At 41.8% G+C, this 14,695-nt stretch overlaps 1 non-coding gene across 1 annotated transcript; it reads left to right on the plus strand.

Annotated features, from left to right (window-relative positions):
* Nucleotides 1-6,547: 6,547 nt before the first annotated feature.
* On the plus strand, nucleotides 6,548-6,653 carry LOC122039233. Its single transcript, XR_006128106.1, has one exon. It is a non-coding gene; the product is annotated as a small nucleolar RNA R71 (small nucleolar RNA).
* The last annotated feature ends 8,042 nt before the right edge of the window (nucleotides 6,654-14,695 follow it).

Below are 14,695 nucleotides of genomic sequence, written 5' to 3' on the forward strand. Positions count from 1 at the left end.
CAAAACATAAATGAAACCGATAGATCTTCAGAGGTGACGTGGAGACCAGCAGACAGGATACTCCAAGCGACATCATAACCAACCTGGTACCTGAAAAAGATAGTGTCCACGGGGGTGAGTTCAACAACTCAGCGAATACCAATAGACATGCCTAGTAAGGTATATCTAACAGCAATAAACATGGAATACAGCTTCCAAATCATATATAGGAAATATGCAAAACTGAAAGGTAACTAAGGAAGCTGTACTCACCAGGAACTCCTATCCAGAACAAAAGGGTCGTCAAACCAGATACACAATATGCCTCTTGTATGCATGTCAAACAAATGCATCCACCAAAATGCAGCATATAAGTGCAGCAAACACAAGAAAATAAATGCATATGGTGCCAATGACATGGTCACCTTTGACGCCAGTCAGTCATCTCACACACAATGGTGAGACTGAGTGGGTAGGGTTGTGACAACCGTGCACTCTGACGTCACTGCTCCTAATGAGTAACCGAGTGGACGGGATGCTGTTGGAGTACACACATACTCCTACCCCAAATCATAAATGGGGGAGCGCAATGCTCTCATCTCCCGGTACACCATGACGGGGAGGGATCCCTGACGTGCTACCACGCTACATCACACTACCGATGAGCGGACCAACGGAGCATCGAACAGAGCAAAACTGACATGCTACCACGCTGCGTCACGCTACCCATGAGCGGACCAACGGAGCACCGACCAGTGATGAAACTGGCGATATGCTCTACAATAATGGAGCAGCCTATCATGCTGCATGCAATCATGCGAATGGTGCATGAAACTAAGCATGACAATATCCTGAACCAAATCCACACACACACACACACACACACACACACACACATATATATATATATATATATATATATATATATATATATATATGTACCCAAGTAAATCAAATCCACAGATCTAGGGTATACAGGTCCTCTATGGTATAACAACCTAGGTCCTGAACATATCCATCTCCATAAAATATGTACCAACAATATACATGAATCAAAGCAAAAGGTCTAGGTACACAGATCAGGTATGATATAAAAATATAGATACACATGTCAGATAATAAAAATCCAGAATTTAGTCCTAAACTCAATAAAGCATGGTATGTCACTTACTCTAGGAACTAAGGTACTCATGGCAATAATCACAAGGTATAAACATGGATACATAACAAGCGACAAAACAGAACATGCTATGGGTATCAAACTGTGACATACCAAAGGCAAAATATGATCATTGCTTGTAGCTATAAAATACTATGCATATCCAAATGACAATATCATAAAAGATAAGTCAAGAGGTACCCACCTCCAATAGGAAGGTCCAATCCAGTCCAAATTCGACGTCGAGATGCTCGTCTCGTGTCAAAGTCCTGTGATACATAGTATCCAGATTTAGCTAATTACATATAAATCAATTAGCTAAATCAAATCCTCGAGATGCTAACGAAAATCCAGATCCAATTATAAACCCTAATTAGATCATCTAACTCCTCAATCATTCCTGTTTAATCCAAGACATGAATCAATAACCATGATCTACGTCTAAGATCAAAACCTACATTTAACTAATCAATCAACATTAATCATGTATCAACTAGTAATCCAATTTATCCCTAATTTCATACCTCAATTTCACAGCCAAAAAGATTGTTGCCGGAAGGATGTCCTGTCGAAACCAAGGTTAGCTGCTAGATCAAAGAGCAACCCACAACACACTATACCTCTACCTCACAACCCTCCACAACCAATGATCGTTGTTGCTGGAACAAGAACCGAGCCGCTGTTGGAAATCAAAAATGCTAATCAGCAATTTCCCTTCCAAACCAAGTACCTAAATCAAAACTATACAACAAGATTGATACTCAATCATCAATTAGGTGTAGGCCACTTACCTCCCAGGTCACTGCCATCGCCGTCAAACGCTGCCCTTAACCAGATCTGTAGCTACGACAAACAGGGAGTGATGTGGTTGCTGGGAGAATGGATCCGGATGAACAAGGAGCAATTCTGGCTGTTGGAAGAAAACCCCAAGTCCAGTGGTTGTCACCAAGAAGAGCAGCCGAGGCAAGAAAAATCCGATGGCCGGAAGAATAGAAAGGGGGAGGCAGTCGGCGGTCTAGGGCATAAGGAAGAGATGGCGGCTGTGGACCCAGATCTAGAGCATGACTCTGCCCTTGGTCGAAGATTTGCGCCGGCGACCGTGAATCGGAGCTCGGGCAAAAGGAAGATGGCTGCAAGCGCTAGGGCAGAGAAGAAGGATCGGGAGCCAGTGTATGTGCACACGATGAACAGGGAAACTAAGCGGTGACCAACGACTGGGCTCGGTTCCGCCAGTGTTGTGACAGTAGCGTCGCTAGCGGCAGTAGAAACAAGGGTTCGGCTCGGGGATAGGTGGCGGCGACGCTGCTCCGAGCGGGAAGAAGGCGACCAGGAATTTAGGGCACAACGACGACAACTCGGAAGAGGAAGAAGATGAAGAGGAGAGGAATCGTCGAGTGGTTAGGGCACGGCTTGGCGTCGGGGATGGCTCGGAGAGGAACAGCCAAGGCACGCGTGAGAGGGGAGAAGGAAACAGCGGGGAAGATGAGAAGAAGAAAATAAAAGAAAAGAAAAAGAAAAGGAAATGATTTAAAGAAAATAAATATTTCCTCGTTAAAACGGGGTAGCCTAAACAGGCTTTCCCGGACCCCGTTTTTATCCCCGTAACCTGAGCCATATGATCTCCGAAAAATTCCAGAAAAATTTCCAAAAATTCTGAAAAATTCCCTTATCATTATTCACTATTTTTCGATATTTTACAATCCGAGCTGAGGTAGATCAACTCAGGAAGGCAGGGCACATTAGAGAGGTATAATTTTCGTCTTAGCTCTCTAATGTGGTCTTAGTAGCTAAACCCAACAATAAATGGCGAGTTTGCATTGACTTTCGAGATCTTAATCGCGTTAGCCCCAAGAACTGTTACCCGCTGTCCAAGATTGATCAGATGGTGAACTCGACCTCAAGCTACGAAAGGATTTGCATGCTTGATGCTTATCAAGGATACCAACAGATCCCTTTGGTGTAGGAAGATCAGGAGAAGGTTAGCTTCATCACGGCAAATGATACCTTCTGTTATACCGTCATGCCTTTTGGATTGAGGAATGTCGGAACTACCTATCAAAGGATGATGGATAAGATCTTCTGGGAATAAATAGGGTGGAATGTGGAGGTCTATGTGGATACTATCCTCATCAAATCCACTTTGGCCATAAATTTGATTGCCAACATAGAAGAAACCTACATCACCCTATGACAATACGGACTGAAGTTGAATTCTTTGAAATGTTTGTTTGGAGCTCGAGGGGGGAAGTTCTTGGGATACCTCGTTATTGAGTGAGGGATTGAAGTTAATCCGGAGAAGGTCCGAGCACTTCGTGATATGAAGGCACCTCAGAACTTAAAGGAGGCTCAAAAGTTGGTGGGTCAAATAACTGCATTGTCACGGTTTATATCCTGGTCTGCGGTTAAAGCTCTGCCTTTCTTCAAAGTACTCAGGAGAGCAGCCAAGTTTCAATGGGATGAGAAATGCAGCCGAACCTTTGAGGAATTAAAAAATCCCCTGGAGACCTTTCCCTCATTGTTCAAGCTTATTGCTGGAGAGCCACTCTGGGTTTATATGTCATTCACCCCTGAGGCTGTGGGGGCGGTGTTGGTAAAAGAGCAAGACAATGTACAAAAGCCAGTGTACTTCTTCAGCCATTTATTAAAAGGGGTCGAGTCTCGATACACAACCGTGGAAAAATTGGTCTACGGATTGATACTCATGGCCCGCCGCTTAAGACTTTATTTCCTGGTATACCCCATCACAGTCTTGACCAACAGCACCATAGGTAAGGCTCTCACTAATGTAGAAATAGTAGGCCACCTCATCAAATGGGCTACTGAGTTGGGGGAATATGACATACAGTACCAGCCCCGAACCACGATTAAAGCGTAGGCTCTGGCAGATTTCCTAACGGAGGTTCATCAACCTGACTCCGAAGAAACTTGGAAGGTCTATGTAGACGGGTCATCTACCCAGCAAGGAAGAGGAGTTGGGATCTTCCTGATCTCCCCTTAGGAAGACATCCTGCAGCTGGCTGTCAGATTAAATTTCAGAGCCACAAATAATGAGACAGAAAATGAAGCACTATTAGCAGGGCTGCAAGCAACTCGGCATGTCGGAGCCACCCGGGTGGTTGTTTATTCAGACTCTCAGCTTCTGCAGGTATATCAGGAAGCATATGAGAGGATGAAGGAGGATTTCAAAGAAGTCACAGTGACTAAGATTCCCCTAGCCGATAATGAAAGAGCTGATGAATTAGCTAAAATCGCTAGCTCTTTGACCACTTGGGTGTTGGACGGTCCATAGCCCAAACCTTCCTAATAGCTCAGAGACCTACAGAACAATATTGAGGAACTGATCAACTGGAGGGCATCTTACCTGCTGATCCAGAAGAGGCCAGTTGATCAAGAAAAGAGTTCATATGTATACTCTGATCAGAGACCAGCTGTACAAGCGAGCATTCTTCAGACTGCTACTCAAATGCTTAGCACTGGAAGAGGCGGAGTATGCTTTGCAAGAAGTACATTAGGGATGCTGTGGCAACCATGTGGGAGGAAGGATGTTGGCCCGAAAAGTATTACTGGCCGGATATTTCTGGCCCACTCTACAGAGAGATGCTCAAAGATTGGTGAACACTTGCTTATCCTACCAAAAGCATCAAAACCTGACCTATCGACCGACCGACATGCTGAAAACATTAATAGTTTCATGCCCCTTCGACCAATGGGGCATGGATATTGTAGGACCGTTCCCGATGGTGCCAGGTCAGAAGAGATTCTTGCTCATAGTAATGGATTACTTTTCTTAATAGGTAGAAGTAGAAGCTCTGGTCAGGATTACTGAAGGAGCTGTTATTCAATTCTTATGGAGGAACATCCTCTGCCGATTTGGAATACTGCACAAGTTGGTTTCAGATAATGAAAGACAATTCCAGGGTTGTAAGATCTAGGCTTGGTGTCAAGGATTTGGGATAACTCAGGCCTTCACATTTGTGGCTTACCCTCAAAGCAATGGGCAGACCGAGGTTACCAATAGGAAGATAGTTCGGGGGTTGAAGGTAAAGCTGGATCATGTTGTAGACGATTGGGTAGAGGAGTTGCCCAGTATCCTCTAGGCCTATCGCACGACTCCCCGAGAAAGCATAGGACTCATCCCATTTCACTTGGTTTACAGTAGTGAGGCTGTGGTGCCCATAGAGGTTAGGGTACCCTCAGTGAGAAGACTGTTATATGACGAAGGAAACACTGGGCGGCGACTTTCAGAATTGGATTTGATCAGTGAAATTCATGAACGCATAGCTACTCACTTAACAACATATCAGCAAAGGATGCGCCAAAACTATGATAGAAGAGTTGTGTCCGAGTTCTTCGAAGAAGGGGACTTAGTCTGGAAGAGGACAAAGCTCATAGGGGAGGTGACCAAGTTGACACCACAGTAGGATGCCCCATACAAAGTCATCAAAAGGTTAGCTTCGGGTGCCTATTATCTGCAGGATGCTTAGGGTAGGAAACTAGACCGTCCCTAGAGCGCTAACTACCTCCAAACCTATCGTACTTAAGTTAGTACTTTATAAGATTTTAGATCGGGAGGTATTACCGGTCGGGTTTAGATCGGGAGATATTACCGGTCGGGTGTGAAATACCTGGTCGGGATACCTTAGTTCAGAACACTCCGACATCTTTTTTAAGACCAGATCAGGACCCCGTGATCAGGTTAAAGCAGTTTAAGGCTAGAAATATGCACTCAACCATATTAGAATCACAAAATTTTTTAAAATCTTTGTTTTCATTGACCTTCACTAGCCTTTGTGGAAAATGAACCCTTAGTGAAGGTCTTGGAAAAGATTGAACTTCCTTTTTCCCATATTCCCTTTGAGCTTGAGGAGGTCCAACTTGCTTATCTAGTATTGGTGTGATCAATCGTTGAGGGAAAGGTACTAGTGGAGAACTGAGTTTTTGTGGTCTTCTATTATTCTTCTACTCAATTCTAAACAAGTCCTTTTTCAGAAGTTCTTGATGAGTGTTTTCACCTCTCAACTCAATGTCATTATGATGTTCACTAGACCTTGTCTATGTAGGAGGGAGATCATGTTTGAATCATTTTGAAGCTATGCTATCAATCTTTGCCTCCAACTGTTTGGGCCCCTCATTCTGTGACTTATGAATTTTAAAATTCTTGGGTGGTTGAACTGCAATTTGTTTAACAGACTCTTTTGCCATCATGGTTTGCACTTCTTGAATTTTTGAGGGAGATTCCATCCATCTTTTGTTCGACCATTCATGGAGATTCAATGCTACTTGATTAATTAATGTATATGCTTCATCCACACTCTTGTTCATAAAGAACCTCCAGCTGATGAATCCAATAAATATTTGTCTAAGAAAGAAATTTTCTTATAAAATATGTGCAAGGTCAGCCATTTTTCTAAACTATCATGAGGGCATTGTCTTTGTAAACTTTTGAATCTATCCCATGCTTCAAATAATGACTCTCCATCTGTTTGAGCAAAATTTGTAATGCAATTCCCCATATACACTGTTCTGCTTGGGGGAAAAAATGATTTAGAAATTGCTGCTCCAATTGTTCCCAACTTGTAATGCTTTAAGGACGGAGAGAATATAACCAAGTCCTTGCTTTATCCTTAATATTGAAAGGAAATTTACCATCAATCGAACTACATCCGTTGACACTCCTTCACAGTTCACCATATCACAAAGCTCTAGAAATGTCTCAAGGTGCAGATAAGGACTTTTTGATACTTCTCCTCTAAATTTATGACCTTGTATCATAGTAATTAACTCTGGGTCTAGTTGGAAACTTTCTGCTTTAATATGAGGTTGCACAATCAGAGATAAAAATCTTACGGGAATAGGTGAGAAAATTCTCTCATAGGTCTGCTTGACATGTTAGTGCTCATGGATATCTAAAAAAATTATGAGAAGAAAAACAAAAATGAAGAATAACAAACAAGAAATAAAATGTTGTAAGAAAAACAAGAAAGAAAAATGTAGAATTTAAATTACAAGAAAGAAAGTGAATAATGGAAACAAGAAATAAAAGGAAAAAAGAGAAAAGAAAAATGTCTAGAGTAACTCGTATGCTAATCAACTAATTTTAATCGAAAACAGTCCCCCACAATGGCGCCAAAAATTTGTTATGCAATCGCAAGTGCATGATTTCGTCATCAGTAATAAAAAGATTATTGATCCCATAGAGACTGTTGATTAAGCACTAGATAACTTCGTACGGTGAATTATCTAGACAAACGTAAGATTGATTGGAACAGAAAGTAAGAGAAAGAGAAGAGAGAAGAGAGAAGAGATGGTGAATCTTGAGAGGGGTTGAGCTAAGAGGATGTGAGAGATGGTTTGAGGTGTGATTCTAGAATTTTGGTTTCCATGTGATGCTAGGTGATGTTACATAGATTGCTTAGTTCTTATCCTCTATGTTCATGTTCTTGTAGGAAGTTAGATGCATTACCGACTCTCCCCTGCAGTGGATAAGCCGGCATGATCTCCTACTCCATGTCCTATGATACTAAATGGAAGTGATTCCTATGAAGTTTGTTAGCGGGGCAACCTGTCACTAACGTCCCCCGGTTATACAACACAGAAACACACTAACACACAATAACATAGAAATAGAAATAGAAATAGTGATTATGCCCGATCCCCTACTTCCTTGTGGATATTTGTTTCTCCTTTTAAGATGATACCCTAGACGTCCATTAGTGGAGCATCCTGTAACTAGCAACCCCTGATCATACGATCTAGGGTATTCCCCCTATGGGATTAATAATTATACACAATCATTTGATAAAACATGCAAAAGATATATATAAACTTCACACACATATTTCATCAAACATGAACAAGGCATTAACAAGTCATTGAATAGAAACATGACAAATCCATATAGTTTTATATCTATATCACATTAAAAATACTCCCTAATCCTAGAAAGAAGATCTACTCCATTGTAAAGGAAGAACAACCCCAAAATATAAAGTAAAACATACTTACAACCCTAGATGTGAGAATAAGGGGAAGAAGGGATGCTTGCTGATGTTTTCGATGTCTTGGGGATGTCTCCTTACTCTGGAGATGGACGGATCGTCAAGGGATGGAAGTGAATGAAGCTTTAGGATTCCCCCCTAAGGGGAGAACCCTTCCCCAAGGAGAGGGACGAAGTTCCAAACCCAAGATGAGTCAAAGAATGACGTTCTTGACCCTTTATACTTCCTCCAAACCACCCCAAAAAACCATGATTATAAGGGTCTGCTAAACTGGATTTTTCACCCATTAACCCAGGTGTTCTCATAATTCACCCTGAACTAAAGTTGTATCTCTTAAAATTATCTACAATATGATATTTGGATCAAGCCCTGGCTCCAACCAAGCCGAAAGTTATGATGGTTCAAAGTTTAGTCTGTAGTCTGGGCAGAGGTCTAGATGAACCCGCGGTTGGGAGGCACGACTGTACCATTTATCATGGGTAGACAATGCTATCACTCTGTTGGATCTGAATAAAAGTTGTAGATATTGAAGTTAGCTATGTTTCAGTATAAAGAACATCCCAAAACTCCAACCGACCACAAAGTTATAATCATTTTACGATCAGTCTGCAATCTGTCCAGAATTCATCACAGCTCTATTTTGGCATGGCACGGCCGTGTGAAATCCACACGGCCTTATCAGACTTCCTCTTGGGTTGAGTCACACGGTCATGTGGGTCACACGGTCGTGGCCTTCTTCTTCTCTGCCAAAGTCACACAACCGTGTGGATTCACACGGTTGTGGCCTTCTTCGCCTTTGGAAAGTTGGCATGACCGTGCCATATGGCACGACCGTGTGCTGCCTGGCCACAGGATATTGACACGGTCGTGTGGCTCATACGACCATGACTTGATTTGCCTCTGGTGGGGGAGCACGGTCGTGGGGGTCACACAGCCTTGGCTTGATTTCTTCCAAAATTGTGCTTGTGTGCGTTTTTACTCTATTTTCGCTCCAATATGCGTCCTGTCAATCAAAATATGCAAAGAGCATATCTCTAAACAGAATATAATGAAGTATGACATTATAATAAAATAGGGTGCAATAAACATAGATTATACTCATGAAATACAAGTAGATGTGTGTCAAGACATGCATAAAAGTGTATATAATCTACGTACATCACACCCTTAGACTTAAACCTTTACTTGTTCTCAAGCAAAAACTGCATCTAAACTCATGTAGTTAAATAGTGCATCATAATCTCTAGCAAGTCAATCTAATCCTATCAAATGATTTCATTGGTGAGCAAGATACAAAAGTAGTTTGAGTATGACCTAATTAGTAGTCCTCCGTGCTTAGTGCGATGGTGACCTATGTTTATCAAGTTTTAATCCCTAAGCCTAGTCAAGTCATCATAGAACCATATTCCTTATGCTCCCAGCGATAAACACTTACCTACCACACGTTTGGTTCATCCTTATCAATCTACCCAAGATCTCAAAGGTGTGCTCGATATCAAGAGAAACATAGCAGTTATTTCCCAGTAACCTAACTTGGTCTCAAAGGAAAAACTTACTAGTTTCCATCCACGACAACTATTTTTTATATCCCTTATTCATTTATATATTTTTTATTTTTTTTCATCATTTTTTTAAGTGATTGCAAGATGTAACACTTGAACACAGCACATAAATGCAAATGTTGGGATATTATGAAGTTAACTAGTGCTTAATTTTATGTTTGTCTATTGATCTATATTTTCTTATCAATAGTAGCATGAAGTGATCATTGTTATTACTAGAAGAATTTGAATATTGGCATAGTTTTAGGATCTCTTCATATTATGCTTGACTTTGATGGTAGATACTTTTTAAAATAGTCATGATTCATAGAACCGGATTAATACTCTTACTTCTATGGTGACCTCTCAACTACATTTTAGTTACTGGATAAACTCAGATCATGCAAACTCATTTGAAAAAGTTAATCCCTAAAAAAAATATGAAGGTTTTTTTTCAAGTTTGGTACTTTGCAAACATTCAAAGAAAAAATATAATAAGGGATAAAAAATAATTATCATGAGTGGAAACTAGTTCAACCCTTTGAGATCGAGTTAGGTTACTGGGAAAATGAATGCTATGTTTCTCTTGATATTAAGTATTCTTTTGAGACCTTTGTAAACGGTGCATAGCATTTTTTTGTGAGGGAGGAACCTTGCGTGTGGCAGGTAAGTATCTATTGTCGGAAGTACGAGGAACATAATTAAATGAAAAATTGACTAGACTTAGAGATTGACACTTGAGAAAGTTAAGTCACTCATTGCACTGAGTAAGGAAAACTTCTACTTAGGCCACACTCAAACAATTTTTGTATCATGCTCATCAATGAAACTATATGATAGGTTTATATTAATTCACTAGGGATTATTACATGCCATCTACACACATAAATCCAGATTGCAGTTTTTGCTTGGGGATAAGCAAAGGTTTAAGTCTGGGAGTGTGATGTGCGTAGATTATACACACTTTTGTGCATACTTTAACGCATATCTACTTATTTTCATTAGCATAATCTATGTTTATTGCACCCTATTTTATTATAATGTCATATTTCTACTCTTTTTATTAAGAGATCTACTCTTTGCTTATTTTGATTGATAGGATGCGATTTGGAGCAAAAATAGAGCTTAAATGGAATCTAGAGCTTCAAAAGTGTCTGGGTCGTATGGAACTCACACGGGCATGCTAAAATCGAGTTTTTCCCATGTTCTAACCGTGTGGAATCCACATGGTCGTCTGAAGGCTGTGTGGAGGTCGTGTGGAGGTTGTGTGGAATCCACACGGCTATGTGGAGGATGTGTGAAATTTTCAGCACTGCGGACTGAAATTAAAATGACCATAAATTTGTGCTTGGTTAGAGTTACAACTGTTCTTTATATCAAAATATAGATCTATAACTTTTCTAAAGACTTTAACTAGAGAAAATCCCATCTTGATGATCTAAAAGACATTGCAATGAGAAATAGCCATGCAAAGCCATGCCAAGGGCCATGGAAGGGGTGTGTAAATTCCACATGGTCGTGTCAATCCACACAGGTCGTATGGAAGTTCCAGAGAAGAAAAAGACTTTGACCGTGTGGACCATATGGTCGTGCCACCGGACTAGAGGAGGAGCAACACACGACCGTGTGATCTAACACGATCGTTCCATCCATCCAGAGACAAAGAGGAGCATGCCCAAGTGAAACCACACGACCGTGTCATCTGACCAGAAGCCAATAAGAACTTGACCGTGTGAATTCACACGGCTATGTCATGGCCCGTGCAAGGGTTGTGCCCAACCCTATTAAAGGGGCATTTTCTCCCTTTTTGAGAATCTTTGACTTGGGGCTCACCCTCAATTCCTTAGAGAAGGGCTCTCCCCCTTAGGAGAACCCTAGAAGCCTCATCTTTGCCATCCGTCCAATTCCAAAGCAAGGGAACACCTCCAAAGACGCCACACTTCAAGGATAAGCACTCTCCTCTCTCTACTTCTTTATATTATATTGGGTTGTAGTTTACTTCTTTCTTCATCTTTGGTTGTATTTCCTTTGCTATGGAGTAGATTTCTAGATCTAGGATGTAGGAAGTAGCTATGATGTGATTGTGGATGTATGAACTATGTATTTGGATATTTTATTATTCAATGAAGTGTTTATGCCATGATCTATGTGTTTTGTGCCTTGTATATGTTTGACGAAATGTGTGTATGGTAGATGCATGTGGATTGTGATGGATTCGTCTCTATATTAAGGTTGCTACTTGATGTGCGTAGATCTTATAATCTTTTATGCATGTTTCGACACATAGTCACATATTTTATTCATGATGGATTTATGCATTCTTACACTCCTTATCATGTTTACAGCATAATTACTCTTCTATTTCGGAGATCTGCTCTTTGTGTACATTTATGTTGACAGGGATAACTTTTGGAGCAAAAATGGTGATCGTCGACGTACCGGGGAGAAAAGCAGAAGGCTAACCGAAACTGCCTGTGTGACCCTACACGGTCGTGCAACACATCCAGAGTAGAAGGAGAACATGTTCGTGTGACCCTACATGGCCGTGTGAAGCATCCAGACCTAGAGAAGAACATGACCATGTAGATCTCACACGACCGTGTCACTTAACCCGCAGCCAAGAAGGAGTTGGCCGTGTGATCCTGCATGGTCGTGGCATGGGTCGTGTCACCCCCTTGCCCTACCCTATAAAAGGGGTTCTAAACTTCTTCTCAAGGGAGGAGGTGGTCATTCGAAGAAAGATCACCTTAGTGTTGTTCCACATCATCTCGGATCTCCGTTCGACGATCCGAGGGTGTCTTCATAATCACATCAACTCTGGAAGCAAAGGGTTGGATCCAAGGATCACTTTTCTCTTCCTTCCTTCTCTTAATTTGGAATTGAATGTTGTATATCATGATGTCTTTGGGTTCTCCTCTTTCGTCTATGTAGTAAATTCATTGTTCTAGGATTAGAGAGTACTTGTGGTTAAGGGTACGATGTAACAACTCATGTTTATGCCTTTTACCTATTATGTGATGTTGACTTGCTCTTATATCTATTCTATTTGGCATGCATGAGAATTGTTCGCATTTGATTGCCATGTAGATTAAATGTTTGTGTAGGAATTGTGAATCTTGTAGGGAGAGTACTTTAGATCATATACCTGAGAGGCTCTAGTTGTTGGATCGAGAAGCGCTAGAGGGGGGGTGAATAGCGCTAGTGGCTATTTCGTTCGATTATCGAAATCATAAAACACTCGAGTAAAAACGCAGCGGAAATGAAAGAAATACAAGCAGATGAACACAGTGGATTTACTTCATTTGGAGCCTGTGACGACTCCTACTCGAAGGTCCGCGATCCTTGATCGCTTTCGGTGGGCAACAACTATAAGTTCGTTAAGAGTATTACAAACTAATTACAATTCAAAGCTGTAAAAGATTATACCGACAACAAAAAGATTAAATCTGAAGCTCCGGGTTGTCGGGGTGTCGTTGCAGCACTTCTGGATTGAGTCGTTAGCAGCTTGTCGCAAGGAGATTGCTTAGATAATTGTTCTGTCTAGAAGCTGCACCTCAACCCTCCTTTTATATGCGGTTCCGGGTGCCTGGATCCCTTCCGGGCGCCTGGAGTGTGACGTGGCCAACCAACCAGGATGCTCCACGTGGCGAAGTCGCGCAGGGGATAGAATTTGGTCCCGGGCGCCCGGATCCATCCCGGGCGCCCGGACACCCTTTTTCCAGCAGGTTCCTCACCTGCAAACAAAGGTTAGTCCGAGCAAAATACCCTGCAAGGCAATGTTGGAATATGATAAAACACAGTAAGTAATAATTGACAGTCTTCGGACTATCCAAGTCTGACTTTGGATTTCCTCCCGGAAACCCTAGGTCGACCCGACGCCTACTGTTCCCTCTGCGGGGAACGCATCCTCACCTACTCCACTCAGGAGATTACCTGTTGCCATTCGATCCTCCAGATCGACTGGACTTTTGCTCAGCACTCGATGCTTCCGGACTTTCTGCTGGACATCCGCTTCCCCGGCTAGTCCAGTCTTTCACCTGGTTCGCGACACCAGGACTTTTCACCTAGGGTTACCACCCCCTAGGACTTTTGCCTGAAGCCATCGACCTGCCAAGACTTTCCGCATAGGGTTACCACTCCCTATGACCTAGGATTACCGCCCCCTAGGGTTTTCCCTTTGCCTAACCGCAGCTAGGACTTTTCTCCACCTAGGGTTACCACCTCCTAGGGTTTTCACCTGCCTAACCGCAGTTAGGACTTTCCTGAAATACTCATTCAACATGTTAGATAACAGAGAATCTTGACTTTGAATCCCTTTGCCATTATCAAAACTTAGGTTCGATCGTCGGATGCTTCCTGTACCAACAATCTCTCCCTTTTTGATTATGGCAACAAAAATTCAAAGTTAAGAAAATAATGCCATTAAAAGATAAGCATGAAAATACAAGCATAATGATAGTTAAGTGCAGAGCTCCCCCTTAATATAAAGCTCACTTTTTTAAATTTGAATTTCTTTCAATTTTCTTTAATTCTTTGAATTTTCTTCTACTCTCCCCCTTTGCCATATATCAAAAATCAGTTGAAAGCAAGTTTTAAGATTTTAAGAAAACAATCTTTCTGAGAGAAGGAAGAAGAAGGTGTTAGGACCAAAAGTAGCTAGAGGGGGGGGGGGGTGAATAGCTCGTCGTGTTCGCTCGTTGCTCGGCGTTGCTTGTTCCTTCAAAGATGTGCAGCGGAAAATACAGAAACAATCATACAACGCTAACACGGTTGGTTTACTTGGTATCCACCTCACAAGAGGTGACTAATCCAAGGATCCACACCAACACACACACCCTCCACTAAATAAAACTCTCCTTTATGGTAACTACCAAGGGCGGAGAAGCCCTACAAGACTCAATACAAGAAGAGAGGGAAGGGAAATAAAATACAAGCACAAAGCTTACAATGAATGCAGAAAACCCTAACCCTAGCTTCTCTTCTTGCCTTTGATCCGCCTCTTGACTCGGAGAGCTTCC

The sequence above is a fragment of the Zingiber officinale genome, chromosome 1A (genome assembly GCF_018446385.1).
Source record: "Zingiber officinale cultivar Zhangliang chromosome 1A, Zo_v1.1, whole genome shotgun sequence".
Taxonomy (NCBI): Eukaryota; Viridiplantae; Streptophyta; class Magnoliopsida; order Zingiberales; family Zingiberaceae; genus Zingiber; species Zingiber officinale.